Below are 15,635 nucleotides of genomic sequence, written 5' to 3' on the forward strand. Positions count from 1 at the left end.
TAGACTAGATTCAGACCTGCTGAATCTGGTTCTGTTTGTTAAAATGAGCACTAAACCAGGCTATCTTTTGTTGGATGAATTCAGTTTGCTCATTGTTGCTATATAAGCCCCGTGTTTGCTCAGGTTTGTGTTTGTTTTAACAGAGCTCCACAAAGTTAGGAGTCCAGCAACTGCTCTGCTGTATTCATCTGTTTACGATTAGCACACCATCATGCACCATCACACACTACCATGCAATGGCTTTAATCATTGGCAGTTATAGATGGAAAAACTTCAGAAGATAAATTTTCCCATAGTAGCTGACTGTGATCTGGCCGAGAAGTCCTTAAATTATGCTTAGATGCTCAGAGTCCACCTCAGCTGAGCATTTGCCCCTTAAGCAGTCCCAAAACCACCAAATCTACAATAGTCTCATACCATTTAGAGAATCCATGCTAGTATAGACCCTTTAAAGAGCACCCCATTAGTATAGACCCCACTTAGAGCACCCAGTTATACAATACCCCTCCATTTTCTCTCTGTGAAAACAGGATTTAGCCTAGCATTACGGAAGGTCAGTTTTCCTCCATTTCTGCTACCAGCATGATTGACATGGGTATCCTGAGGCAGTGTATCAATTGCCTCATGTTCCCTGAGAACCCTCTACTCCTAAATCACCCAAGTACAATTTGTGAGAGATGCAGCTACACTAAGAATCTGGAATCCTTGCACAGGAAATAACTCCTCATATAGCATCACTCAACACAGGAGTCCCACAGGGATGTGTACTAAGTCCCTTGCTGTTCACCCTGTTAACACGGTTGTACAGCCAGGTACAATACAAACTATATCATCAAGTTTGTTGATGACACAACAGTGGTGGGCCTCATTAGTAAAGACGATGAAACAGTGTATAGAGATGAGATGGAACAACTGATTACCTGGTATGAAAATAACAACTTAGCACTAACCATAAACAAGACAAAAGACATAATTGTGGACTACAGGAAAAATCACAAGGAACATTCTCCCCTTACCATCAATGGGGAAACACTGGAAAGAGTGAGAAGCATGAAGTTTCTCGGAGTGCACACTGATGAGGACTTGTCTTGGAACAACTATACAAATGCCATAGTCAAGAAAGCACACCAAACATTGCACTTTTTGAGAAGGCTGAGGAGAGTGAATCTCCCATCAACAGTTCTCACTGTCTTTTACAGAGGTACTATAGAAAGCATCCTGACAAACAACCTCGTAGTATGATATGCAACCTGATCTACCTCTGAGCCCAAATCCCTCCACAGAGTGGTGAAGACAGCTGAGAGGATCATCAAGACAACATTGCCATCTAGCCATGACTTATACTTAATCAGGTATCTCAGCAGGGCCAGAGTGATAATTAAAGACTGCACTCACCCTGCTTACAGACTGTTCCTGCATCTATCATCCGGAAACTGCTTCCGAAGAATACATTGCAGAACTATGAAATTCAGGAACAGCTTCTTCCCTAATGCTATCAAGCTACTGAATGATGGCCATCTGGGTCAGTAGAAGCTTGTCTCATATTGTGCATTAATCTGGTTACCAGTCTCATCTAATACTTAATGCAATATTCACCATGACTGTTAACTTATAGGCCATCTAGAGCAGTAGCAATAGAGTAAAATATCTCTTTTTTCAGTGCAATACATGTTACAAATCCGTAAATTAACCATAGTGCAGTACTCTAAGGTCCATAGTGCAATACTCTAATGTGCACAGTGCAATACTTAAATGACTCTTTCTGCGCAAAGATCAATGCAGTGTCTTGACCAAGTAGCTGTGCAATACTAAAGTCTCATGCAAGTAAGTGCTCACTGGAAAATGTGTTAAAATGTGTTTCTAATTATGTGCAGTATTAGTCTGTCTACCTGCATGTCCATGACATAATAGCTAGGTGTTATATGTTTAAATGTCTGTGAAAATAGTTTATATGTTGTCTGCACACTGAGTACAGAGGCACAAAATTTCATTCAGTTTTTGCACTTGTGTGATTTCTGAATGACAATAAAGTTTACTTTGACTTTTGACTGGACTATATGAAGAGAGACATGATTGAGCTCTCTGAATATGTGTCCCAGGCAGGTATATCCCTAACCTTGAGCAGCATTCTACCCTCACCTAGTATGATTCCACAATATAAACAAAAAATGATTGACTTCAACAATTGGCTTAGTTTCTGGTGTCATTTTAAGGGGATCCAGTTCCTGTCAGCCTGGGATGACATGGTTGATAGACCACCACACTGCTTTGCCAGATATGGTCTTCACCTGTCACCTGTAGGCTTTCATTTACCGGCTAAGGCATTTGCCTACCCCATAGTGCCTTTTTTACACAAGGCCTCAAGAACAAAATTTCCCACATGAAAATATCACCCACAAACAAATTAAAGGTTATGCCACTAAACTCTTGGAGTTTAAATCAGAAACTGCACTCTGGAAGCACTTCTCTCCCTGGAGGATGCTGATGTCTGTGCAGTCACAGAAACTTGGTTCAGGGCTCCAGAGAGTACCCCAGCCTTGCAAGGCTACAATGCCTACCACACTTTCAGACTGCAAAATAAACTTGTGAGAACCAAAGGAGGAGTATCTGTCTTCATCAAAAATAAATACACCTCTAGACTGGTTAGACAGGAACACTCCATGGAGTTACTCCAAGTTCAACTAAGTATGGGTAAGATCCCCTTCAAGTCTTCTTAGCTATAGGCTCCTCCCTTCAATACACATGCTCCTTATTTGGACATACTTGAGTCAATCAAATTGCAACCAATCACTCCACTGACTGGGAAACTGATATGAGTACCAACATGCTTGCACAAAGGTCATGCATTTGTTAACTCTAATGCCCTGGAACAAATAATATGCAACCCCACAAGGAACTCAAATATTCTCAACCTGGTCCTCCCCAACATGGGTGACTGTTGCACCACCACAATTATAGGACCCGTACTGGTTAAATCTGATCAAAAATCAGTCATATTTGAAGTAGCTATAACCCCTGAACCCCTCTTAGGTGAATTCAGGCTAAGAAATTTCACCAAAGCTAATTATATACTCCTAAAGGATGTCAAAAATAATTTCCAAGATCCTGTTCCTACAGATGGCATTGACAACTATACTAAGCTATGCACAAATACCCTGTACAATCACTTATACAAATGTATTGACACTGCTGTACCTGATAGGATCAATACAAGATCCTCAAGAAAAAACGAGCCTCCCTGGTGGACATCCAGCATTAATACATTGTTGAGATATGAATAGAAAAGTCAGGTTCAAGCACTGGAAAAACACTCTCCTCTGCTTGAACAAACAAATAAGACAACTTGTAAAATCCTCTAAGGGCAACTTAGAAAAAAATTTAGCAACCATAGCTAAGGGTAACCATAAGGCATTCTTCAGCTATATCCATAATCTAAAAGGTAGGACTAAGACATGTGCTAAACTAGCTGTGGATGGCATCATACACATTAATCCTGCAAAAATAGCTAACCTATTAGCTGACAGGTTTGATGAAAATTTCGCCTCCTGCCCCCTCCACCCATTCCACAAAGCATTCCCTCTACATCTGCCCCATCTTGCATCTCCAAAGACCAAGTCATTAATGCCTTTTGCAAGACAAAAACACAGCCTCTATGCAACTGGATGGCATCCCAGATTGCATTTTAAATAGTCTGAAACATGACTTAGCAACTCCATTAGGTACTCTCTTCAACCACATCCTGAGTACTGGTTTTACCCCTGCTGAATGGAAAACAGCAACTATCATCCTCTTCATAAAGGGGGTACAGCAACAGCCTACTGGAACTGCAGACCCATAAGCTTAACCAGCCTTATCTATAAGGCCATAGAAAGAATCATATAGGTGATCTTCAAACCCTTGATACAACACAGTTTGGTTTTGTCAGAGGCAGATCATGGTGAACAAAGAATGTACCCTCAGTTTAGAAGAAAATGATCTTAGAGAAGAGTTTCTTGATTTAATAGAGATGGATAGACATATTAAGATCAATGAAAGAAACAGACTGCAGAAGGTGAAGAAAACCCCAAAACATAGACGTTTGATAAAACAAATGAACACAGTAATTAGGACTGTCCATAGAGATTCATGTGATATAAGTAAATAGGATACATTACTGTGCAGACAAATTAAAAACAGATAAGTCTTACCACAAGAACACAGGGTAGTAAGGGAAAGGACTGGGGAAATCAAATGTCATCATAGAAGCATCACATACAGAAAACTATAAAGAAATTAAGAAAAGAAGCATCACCGTTAGAAGAGTATAGAAGAGGGAAGAGAAAATACTCAAAAAGATAGATGTGATAAAAGCAATGTGCAGTATTTTAACTGATCAGGATTTATCATGCACAATTGCAAATAATAAACTAAAAATATCAGCACAAGCAGAAAAACTTAGAAAATACACAGATAAATATAAAGGAAAAGTACAAGATAAGCAATTTATTGATTACCCAAAAATGTTTTATAGAAAATTGGGAAACAAAGTAAAAGGAATTGAAAGACCACCAAAAAAGAAACATTTTGGAGAAATATTTATGAAGATCCTGTGGAACATAACAAAGATGCTAAATGGATAGAAGAAGTAAAAGAAAGAATAAGAAGTTCAAATGTACAGAATATGAAATGGGATGAAGTAACGACCAGAGAGATTGAAACAAAATTAAGAAAATGTCTAACTGGAAAACCTCAAGCCCAAATGCAGTACCTAACTTCTGGCTAAAAGAATTAACATCTTTGCATGAAGGTTTAGCTATGAGTAAGAACTATTTATATGTGCACCCCGAACACACACCAGCCTGGCTAACATCAGGAAAAAACAATGTTCTTACTTAAGAGTGAACCTGCAAGCTACCCTAAAAATTATAGGCCAATACGTTGCCTTGCGGCAACATACAAACTATACCCTGGAATTGATACACACAGAGTTTATAGTCATTCGGAAGAAAACTCAATTATAACAATAGAACAAAAGAGTAATAAAAGAAAGTCATTTGGAGCAAAGGATCATTTGTTGTTAAATAAAGTCACAGTGGAGAACTATAAAAGGGGAAGACTCTAAGTATGGCATGGATAGACTACAAAAAAGCATTTGACAGTATCCCACATTCGTGGATAAAAGAGTGCTTAAAAATGTATAAGATGGACCCTATACTAATGAACTACGTTACAGCGACCATGAAATAGTGTCAAAACCACTTTGCAGTTAAGCCATGATAAAGGAAAAATTATTATTCCAAGGATAAAAATCCAAAGGGGGGTATTCCAGGGTGACTCTCTGTCACCCCTGCTCTTTTGCCTTGCCCTTAACACATTAAGCTGTCTGCTTAACAGATTACGTCATGGCTATAATTTGGCTCCCAGAAAGGAAAAATGTGTAAAGACTTCTCATCTTCTCTATGTCAATGATTTAAAACTGCATAGCTCATCAGATGAGGAACGGAAAGCACAACTGGAAGTAGTCAAAACTTTTCAGATGATATAAGAATGTTGTTTGGTCTTGATAAATGTGTAAAAGCAACCTTTAAAGCAGGAAAGCTGCAGTACCAAGAAAACACCAGTTTAGGACAAGAATGTGATATAAAAGAACTTGAGCAAGAGGGAGTATATAAATATTTGGGAATTGATGAAGGATCAACAATAAAACATGAACAAATGCGAATAAAACTCAGTAAGAAATATTTTAGAAGACTTAAATTACTCCTGAAAACAGAATTGACGTCTAGGAACAAAGTTCAAGCCATAAACCAGTTTGCTCTTCCTGTCTTAATGTACAGTTTTGGAGTGATTGACTGGCCCCAAAAGGTGTTGGATAGATTAGACAGGAAAACAAGAAGGATGCTTCATGCTCATCAAATGATTCATAAAAATGAATACATGCCAACATTAAAAATTCCCTGTTCTGAAGGAGGTATGGACTTCCTTGAAAGTGATTAGATGTATAGATCTACAATTGTGGGACTGCATACATATCTGCTGACCTCACAAGACCCAAGCATAGTGAAAGTTTTGAAACATGAGAAGAATAAATCTAAGATGACTTCCCTTCTTAGTCTAGCAGAAGCATATCAGCATCAAGCAGGAATGGAAATCAAACCAGAAGTAGATAAAAATCAGGCAGCAAATGAATATGCCAAAACACAAAAGAAAGAATATAAGGTGAAGGATCAGATGAGAAGGCAAGAAATGTGGAAAATGCATAAATATAGTTGCAAGAATAGACTAGTCCTGGAACAACCTCATGTTGATCAGGACTCAACCCAGGAATGGTTAAGGAGAGACAAATTTAAACCAAAGGATGAAAGATTAATACTGGCTGCCCAAGAAAGTCGACTATGTACATGCTGGTTTTCAAAGTCCATTGAACATGTGGGAGAAACAAACAAATGTAGGTTTTGTAAAACAGGATTGGAAACAGTTGCACACCTCGTTGCTGGTTGTGACATACTAATGGCAGAAGGACTGTACACTGAAAGGCATAATAATAATGTGGCAGGACTGTTGCACTGGGGATTGTTCAAGCATTATAATACTGAAGTAACTGAAAAACACTGAAAACATGAGCCACAAAGCATCATAGAAAATGATGAAGTCTATATCACATGGGATCACCCATTACCAACAGTTCAACAGATATATGCAAGAAAACCATATATAGTGGTCCATGAAAAGAAGACAAAAGTAGCATTGATTATTGAAATCGCTACACCCAGTGACTACAGTGTCTTGCATATATAGAGAGACACACTGTCATAAAATATCAGGATTTTCAGGCAGAAATGAGAGCAATGTGGAAGAAGGATACCCAGACAGTTCCAATAGTGTAGGAGCAATGAGTGTTATAAAAAGAATCTACAATCATATTTAGATATGTTACTGATGCATGTAACTCCATACAAGTTCCAGAAGGAGTCATTACTGGGCACACTGTGGGTGCTGCAAAGAGCACTTCTGGCTGACATCAAAGATTGAAACAATTCTAATTTCATGAATTTTAATCATACTTTGACTTAGGAATGGGGTCTATTCCTGTTATGATATTAGAAAACCCAACATTTGGAGAAATTGAAACAAGTGATCTCCAAACCCTTGAGCCAGCGCAGTTTGGTTTTATCAGAGACAGGTCATGCCTGTTAAACCTAATGGACTTCTTCAAAAATGTCACCCAGAGCCACAGACGAAGGCAAATCTGTGCATACAGCCTACCTTGGTTTAGCCAAGGCACTCAACACAATCCCGCATTCGGGCATCATTGCTAAACTCTCCCAGTTGAATATCAAACCGTATGTCATTAGGTGGGTTGCTAAATGGGTCACCGACAGATCACACTCAGTCAGAGTTGGGGACTTTACCTCAACCAACAGACCTGTCACCAGTGGGGTTCCACAGGGATCAGTGCTGGGCCCCCTACTGTTTGGAATATACTTCTCAGAAGTTTAGGCCAAAACAGAGGGGCTGTGGATGACTACGTTTGCTGACTGCAAATTAGGTGCAATCACTGAATCCCCAAATTATGTCAGTATACTTCAAGAGGGACGCATACAAACCAATGATTGGTGTCAAAGCCATGGACTCAAACTCAGGGCTAGAAATGCATTATCATCCTCTTCAGTAAAAACGATATCCCTGCAGACTATCATATAAATAATAATACTCTATGTGACAACTCAGTAGTGACAGACTTGGGAATGCAAGTTGACTGTAGCCTAAACTTTGACCATCATGTGTCTACTGTGGTAAGGAAGACATTCTACATTGCACACCTCATTAGCAAAAGCATAGTCTTAAGAGCAAAAAAGTTCATAATTCCCCTGTACTCGACCCTCATTTGGCCAGTAATTGAGTACAATACTCCCTTTGGTATGTACCTTAACAGGCACATGCATTAACTTGAGAAACCTCAAAGATTTCTAATTAAGAAAAATCAGGGTCTCCAGCACATGTCATACACTGACAGACTGAAGTCACTATCACTGTAGTCAGTAACATGCAGACTACTTAAAGGAGACTTGTGTCTGGCCTACAGAGCAATCTCGGATCCAAACCTAATGATAATACTGCACATTCGTAAATCACATGGGACAAGAGTCACCTGCTCCAGGGACATTAACCTGGCCTGCAACATAAATAGGACCTGCTGGAGAGACACATATGTATCTCAGAGGTTTCCACTCCTCTGGAATAGGCTATCAATTCACATCAAACAGAGCCCCTCTATAACCCTGTTTAAGCGTAGCCTGAGGGACTGGATGGGAAACCATAAATTCCTGCTAGGGATTTCACCTATGACACTCCTAGATATAGGCAGTTGTTGCTAATTAAGATGTCGGGATTTAGCAAGATCCTTTTACTGAGTTTGTCTAATATTATATTGGGTACACATGGCTAGGCTTATAATGACCTTCAGGTTAATAGCTCAGTAACCACCTATGAGCCTATAAAATGAATTCTCTTTGAACAATTTTCTCTCTGAAAAGACTGATAAACTCACTTCTTTGGAGTAATAGGTAAATATACCTGAGGCTTTTCAGCTATGGAACTGGGACATAATACAAATGAGGATTCAATACAATGAACAATGTTGAGCATGTACAATAATAATATCCTCAGGAGTATAATGTATGAGAATTGTAAGGCATTTGCTAATATACAAATACAAGTATTTGCTATGAGAGAAACTGCTGTCTGCTAGTTGTTTAATAATGGAACTGATGTGTTAGTGGAGAAGAAATACAGGTGTGAATTAGCGGAGCTTAACAAAGCTGATAGAATATGGTGGGGGACGCAATTACACAGCAGAACTCTGCAATGAGATGTACAACTATATAAGGATAACGTGGATATGAAGCAAAAATATAACATTATTGGAAAGACATTTTCATGTCAAAAGGACAGTAGGTAAGACCTGAATGTAATGAAGTTGTTATCTCCATTGTAAGAAGAAAATGAGTTGCAAGTAATAAGTCCACAAGCAAAAAGCTCTTACCCCTGGTGGCAAAACTATGTTTAAGGAAAAGCAGTATGCAAAAAGATCAGGAATTATTGTGCAAAAAAATTGTAAAACACATTTGAACAGCCTTTCTTAGTGTAATATGTCTTTAAAACTGTCATTATAATACTATGCATGCAAACACACTGAAAAATAGAAAATAGTTTCTTAAAGCTACAACCTTCTGGCATGGATTTAATAGAAATATTGTACATTCCTGACTGGAGTTCATTCACTCTAAATGCTCAGCAGTATTTGAGAATTTCTTAGTGAAAGCAAGACTGCTACCTTTCCTTGACTTTTTCAGAATACTTTTACTTTCCGGTTTGCATTGTCATTGATCTTAACAAATAAGAATGCATGGACTATCTAGAGGAAGTCTGCCCTTAAGGTTTTGTCAGACACTGTGAAAAATCAGGCAGTAAATGTTATATCTCTCACATTTATTTATTTATTTATTTTATTTTATTTTACATTTGTTAACCGGGAGAGTCCGACTGGATACATGTCCATTTTCAGCGGAGGCCCGGGGAGAAAAGCTCCAAGTACATAACAGACATATGAACATTGTTAATGCAAAAAAAGGAAGATAGTTGAGTTCTAAATACAATATAAAGATACATCACATTTTGGGGAAAAAAATATCAGCAGCATATAAAAAAACAAACATAGGTCAGTTACAAAGGTGAGGTGCCTTGTTAAAAGCAGTTAAGGATAGTGAGGTAAGAGAAGGGTAAATGATAGTGGTTAATCAGGTTTGGAACAGGGACATTGCCAGAGAGTATTGAGATGGGGTTTAAGCTTTTATTTGAATTGTAGGTGTGAGGGTTCTGAGGTGAGCATGGTCGGTAGGAGTTCCACATTTTACCTACAAAGTTTGAGAATAGAGAATCCCCAGCAGAATTATTGGCTTTGGTAGTTTGAGCTAAGATCTTATTGGAGGAGCGTAAAGATTGCAGGTTAATATAGGGGTGAATGATGTTTTTCAGAGCTGGTGTTTTCTCTGGGTGATACAGTATCTGGTGAGCCATTTGAGTTGGTTGAAATGGAGTTGGCTGGAAAACTCTAACCACCCTAGTTGCTTCAAGTTAGTGCAGTGGTGCGTTCTAAAGGTGGAATTTGTGGCAAATCTAGCTATGTGATTGTAACAAGACGCAAGTTTGTTAAGGGTTGTCTTGTTTAGGTTTGTAAAGAGGGGGGAGGCATAGAAAAGAGTTGATAGTAGGTGTGTGCTGGCAATTGTAATTTTAGCATGAGGAGTGAGAAAGTGTTTTACTTTATAGAGAGAGCCAAGCTTTTTATTGACAGTTTTGATGGTAAGATTGAAATGGGTGTCAAATTTAATGAGTTATCAATGGTTACACCTAATAGCTTTGTGTGAGCTTCTGGTGATATAGTGATTCCATTGGAGGATGTAATAGAGAAGGTGGGGGGAAGAGTCTTGTTAGTGGGTGAGAAAGTAAGTAGTTTTGTTTTGTTGGGGTTGAGAACTAGTTGTCGACTTGAGAACCATTTTTCTATTAGGTTGAAGGTGTCTTGGGTTGAAGCAGTGAGGTCTGCCAGGTTGGAGGCAGTGCTGATGATAGTAGAATCATCTGCATATTGAATGCATGTGGCATGGGGGGTGATTGTGGGCAGGTCATTAACAAAGATGGTGAAGAGAAGAGGGCCAAGAATAGATCCTTGGGGAACTCCAAGTGTAACAGGTAGGCATGTAGATAATTTGTCCTGCCATAGAACAGCCTGTTGCCTATTGGACAGGTAGGATTGGAACCATTTCAGCGTGGAATTGCTGAGTGATAGTTTTTTTAATGTATGGAGGAGTTGAATGTGGGTCACCATATCAAAGGCCTTGGAGAGATCTAAGAAAAGAGCAGATGATAGTTTATTATTGTTTCTGAAGTTATTGATGGTATTAGAAAAGGATAGTAGGGATGATGTGGTACTGTGATTTGGCCTGAAGCCATGTTGGGGGTTAGCTAGAATTTTATTTTTGGTGAGGTGTTCCATCAGTTGTTTGTGGACACACTTTTCCATAATTTTGGCCAGGGGTGAGAGTATAGCTATAGGTCTGTAGTTGGTTAGCTCTAGTGAGCTACCACCTTTATGGAGAGGAATAATGTGGGACATTTTCCATATGGAGGGGATGAAGGCTTCTGACAAGGTATGGTTTATGATTATGGAGACGGATAGGAAATGGCCTCAGCTGCTTTTTTGCAGAAACTCAGCTGGGAGAAGGTCAGCTGCTAGCTTAGTGGGTTTTAGTTTTTAAGAAGAGATGTTATAAAGGATATGGGTACTGGATCGAAGGTAAATAGATGATCTGATGTAGTTGTAGTATTCTGCTGGCATGGGTAGTGGAGTGGGCTGGTTGTTTGTTTGAATTGTGTGGCCAGGGATTGTATAGTTTCTGTGAAGAAACTATTGAATGTGTTAGCAATGTTTACAGGGCACTGTTGTTTGCAAGTTGTTGGAGTGAGGGTGGTTGCCTGGCCTGGGTGCAGGAGCTTGTTTAAGCCTGCCCAGAATTTTTGTGGATTATTAAGGTGTTTGTGTTGGAGGTGGAGGAAGAAGTTTATCATTTAAGATCATTCTTTTAGTTTCATTTCTAAGTTGCCGGAAGGTTTGGTGGGAGTGTGGGTCTTTAGAGGTACGCCATGTGACCCACATCTTGTTTCTAGATAGGATTTTGGATTTTGTTTCCTTAGAGAGCCATGGTGCGGTTTTGGTTTTAGTTCTAATGGACCGTATTGGAGCATGGGAATCTAGAATCTTGAGGAAGGTGGTGTTGAAGTAGACAACTGCCTCTTCAAGAGGAAGAGACTTGAGTATTGTCCAGTTGTGGGCTTTAAGTTCAGTTTGAAAATGGAGGCGTTGAATTTATTATTGTTCCTGATTTTTTTATGGTTGTAAGAAGGGGTGATTTTCTTGAATATGATAACATAGGTGAGTAAGTGATCACTCATGTCCTCTGGGTGAGTACCTGCTGAGTACTGGTCAGGATCTTTATTAGTAAGGATCCAGTCCAGGATGCTGTCTTTGTTTTGGGGTTTACCTAGTCTGGTAGGAGTGGATATGAGCTGAGAAAAGCCATGTAGATTTATGCTGCTAGATGGAGAGCTAGATGAGATGGAATTCCAATCGATGTTGAAGTCACCTAACACTATGGATTCCTGGGGGTGAGTTTGAGTTAACCAGTGGAGAAAGTCCTCTAAGGTTTTGTTATTATTGTTGCCTGGGGGGATGTAAATACATGCTATATTTATGCTTTTATGTTTGTTTGGTTGAAGTTTTACAAGTAGAATTTCGGCATTGTTTGTTAGGAGGGGTTGTGGAGAGGCAAGGGAGATTTGTAATGTATTTTTGTAGAGTATGGCTACACCGCCACCTTTACGAGTTATTCGGTCTGCTCTTAGTATATCATACCCTGGTGGGATTATCTGTGTGTCTTTCGTACTTGGTTTAAGCCAGGTTTCTGTGAGACATAGTAGGTCTGGGGAACAAGTAGCTAAAAGGGCATGTAGGTTGTGAATCTTATTGTTTACACTTCTGATGTTTAGATGACAGGTCAGAAGAGAGTTAAAGGGTCTAGAGTTTAGATTGAGAAGTGGAGGGGAGGATAGGGTGGAATTACAATTGAGTGGAGGGGAAGGGCCAGGGTTGGGGTGGATATCACCATCTGTGGCTAGTGTGTGATTCAGAGTGGTAATGAATTTGAGGGCTTTGAGTAGAAGTTTGTAGTAATGTTTATCATTTGGCCTAATATTGGTAGGTTTGATAATTACATAGCGTTCGAGTTCTAACAAGGTGGGTGAGTAGGGAGTCGAGTCATGGCCTCTGTTGTTAATTATGGGTGAGGGGTTGGTTTGGTAGCCTGGGTGGTGGAAGGCTATGTAAGACCAGGTTTCATATAGGGTAGCTAGTTAAGGGACAATTAGGAGGGGAAAAAGAGTTAGTATGATAAGCTTCCTGGGTGGTGTCATATTCCGTTTGATCTTAGAGGGCGGTAGTGAGGTACAGGAAGTTAGTGGACAGTAGGGGGAGTGGTTTGAGGTTATAAAAGTACGGGTACTGGGGGTGGGTGGGAATAGGGGGCAGGGCGGGGAGCGGAGCGAGCACGAGCGAAGCCACTAGAGCCACTAGAGCCCAGGTTTCAAGATGTAACTCCTGAATAATTAACTTGCAGGTGAGTAATCTCATCTAAACAAACACCAGGTTCAATGCCTATGCTTTGGGAGCTTGTGTTTACAATTTTATAGCAGTTTGCCTTAGTTTTAGAGTGTGTTCTGTAGTTTAAGTGGAGTATATGCAAACAAGCTTGGATTTTTTGTTTGGGTAAGCCTAGGGAGATTTGTGCTAGTGCTGAGGACCCTTAAATAATACTTTACTTTAAAGTCTATACTAAAATGACCAGATAATGACCTGTTTTGTTTTTACAGGTTGTGGGCAAAAGTAGAGTAGTCGCCGAAAAGGGCGAAGTTCTTTTCTGCCTTACGCTGTGCAGGGGAAGACCTGGGAGGGATAGAGAGAGAGCTTGATTTCAGAGGCAGTCAGAAGCAGCTGTGTAGCTTAAACAACATTAGACTACCCGAGGAAACCCCTAAACTATGTTAGTAAAATCTTCACATATCTTTACATATAGCATAAATCATTATAACACATTAGCATTTTACTGCAACAGTGCCTTATGACTGAGAGTCAAAGAATGTTGAATGTTGAATATCCTGCTTCTCAAAAAATATACAGAAGGCTTTCAATTTTCACTCTAATGAACAGCTCTGCAAAGAGCTTGTCATACTAAAGTCTGGTTACCAAACATTTAGCTATAGAGACACAACTTAGCTTTAAAGAAACAAGTAGCTACAATATTCATGCCATTCAATACTGCATTATGTAGCTATGTAGCAAAAACGAGTTACATCAGTTACTATTAAATCACACAATTCAACTTAAATACATTTAACAGTCTATTAGGAACAATGAATAACAGCTTAATACATACCTCAGGAGGTAGAGGCCAGTAACAAGGTCCTACAGCACTAGGAATTTGAAATTAAAGGCACCAGACAAGGGTTATTTCAAACCTTTGTAACAGGGATAGAATGGCGGTGGGGGTTTACACTAAGCCACTAGAGCCCAGGTTTCAAGATGTAACTCCTGAATAATTAACTTGCAGGTGAGTAATCTCATCTAAACAAACACCAGGTTCAATGCCTATGCTTTGGGAGCTTGTGTTTACAATTTTATAGCAGTTTGCCTTAGTTTTAGAGTGTGTTCTGTAGTTTAAGTGGAGTATATGCAAACAAGCTTGGATTTTTGTTTGGGTAAGCCTAGGGAGATTTGTGCTAGTGCTGAGGACCCTTAAATAATACTTTACTTTAAAGTCTATACTAAAATGACCAGATAATGACCTGTTTTGTTTTTACAGGTTGTGGGCAAAAGTAGAGTAGTCGCTCGAAAAGGGCGAAGTTCTTTTCTGCCTTACGCTGTGCAGGGGAAGACCTGGGAGGGATAGAGAGAGAGCTTGATTTCAGAGGCTATATGAGAAGTAAAGTAGAACATTTTCTGAAGCTGTAACAGAAGTATGTGTGGTTTATTATAAAAGTTATTGGTTACTGCTCTTAAAGACAGGTGCTGCAAACTATATTCTCTCATCAGTGTATATTCTGCAAGTTTCTGTATGCCACAGACTGTGAATGCAACTATAACCAGACTTTGATTTCAGCAGAATCCAGCCAGCAAGACTGAGTGTCTTAAGACTTCAAATCCATCACAGTAAGCATCAGAGTAACAGCGCAGTGCTGTGGAACAATAAAATTAATTTTTCAGTTTTAACAAAGTATGAGTTGAAGATCGTGGTGATTTCTAGAGGTGGTTTTTCAGGATGCGGACAAGGATTACTTTTTGTACCAGGGTTTATTAGTGTGGAGACTGAGGTCCAGAATTGTTTTGGATTTTGCTTGAAATTATTCTGTAGTTTAATGATTTTTTTGTCATTGATGACTAGACATTTTACTGTTGCATAGCTGTCTTTACTGTTGGAGGTTGTCGAGATTAATAGTTCTCTGCCATTTTTTCCAGGCTTTGTCTCTTATGATCATGGCCTGCTTGGTACTATTAGAAAGCCAGATGGTGTGTTTTTTTTTTTTACTCTTTTGTGACGCAGATGAGCATGATAGTTTAGGACTTTTAGGAAGGGTGAATTAAAAAATTGAACCTGTACATCCAGAGGAAGGGTTTAATATATTCCATTTAATAGATGTTAGATCGTCATTAAAAGTATTTTGGTTGAAATTAGTAAGGGTTCACCGTAGTATATAATTATGTTGGTTGGACTTATGCCTGGCTTATAGAGCAATCAGAGGCCCAGACTTAATGAACTTGCTGCATAACTGTAAATCAAATGGGATTAGAGCTACCCATTTAAGGGACTAAAATATGGCCTGTGACTTTTATAGGACATGCTATAGAGACAGATTTGTCTCCCAGTGACTGTCACATCTTTGGAATAGGCTACCAATTCATGTGAAACAGAGCACCTCTATGACACTGTGTTCAAGAGGAATCTTAATGAGTGGATGGGGCACTGTAAATTCTTACCAGGGAT

This window comes from Protopterus annectens, chromosome 1.part1 (assembly GCF_019279795.1).
Source record: "Protopterus annectens isolate FY-2018-M chromosome 1.part1, PAN1.0, whole genome shotgun sequence".
In the NCBI taxonomy this organism is placed as follows: Eukaryota; Metazoa; Chordata; order Ceratodontiformes; family Protopteridae; genus Protopterus; species Protopterus annectens.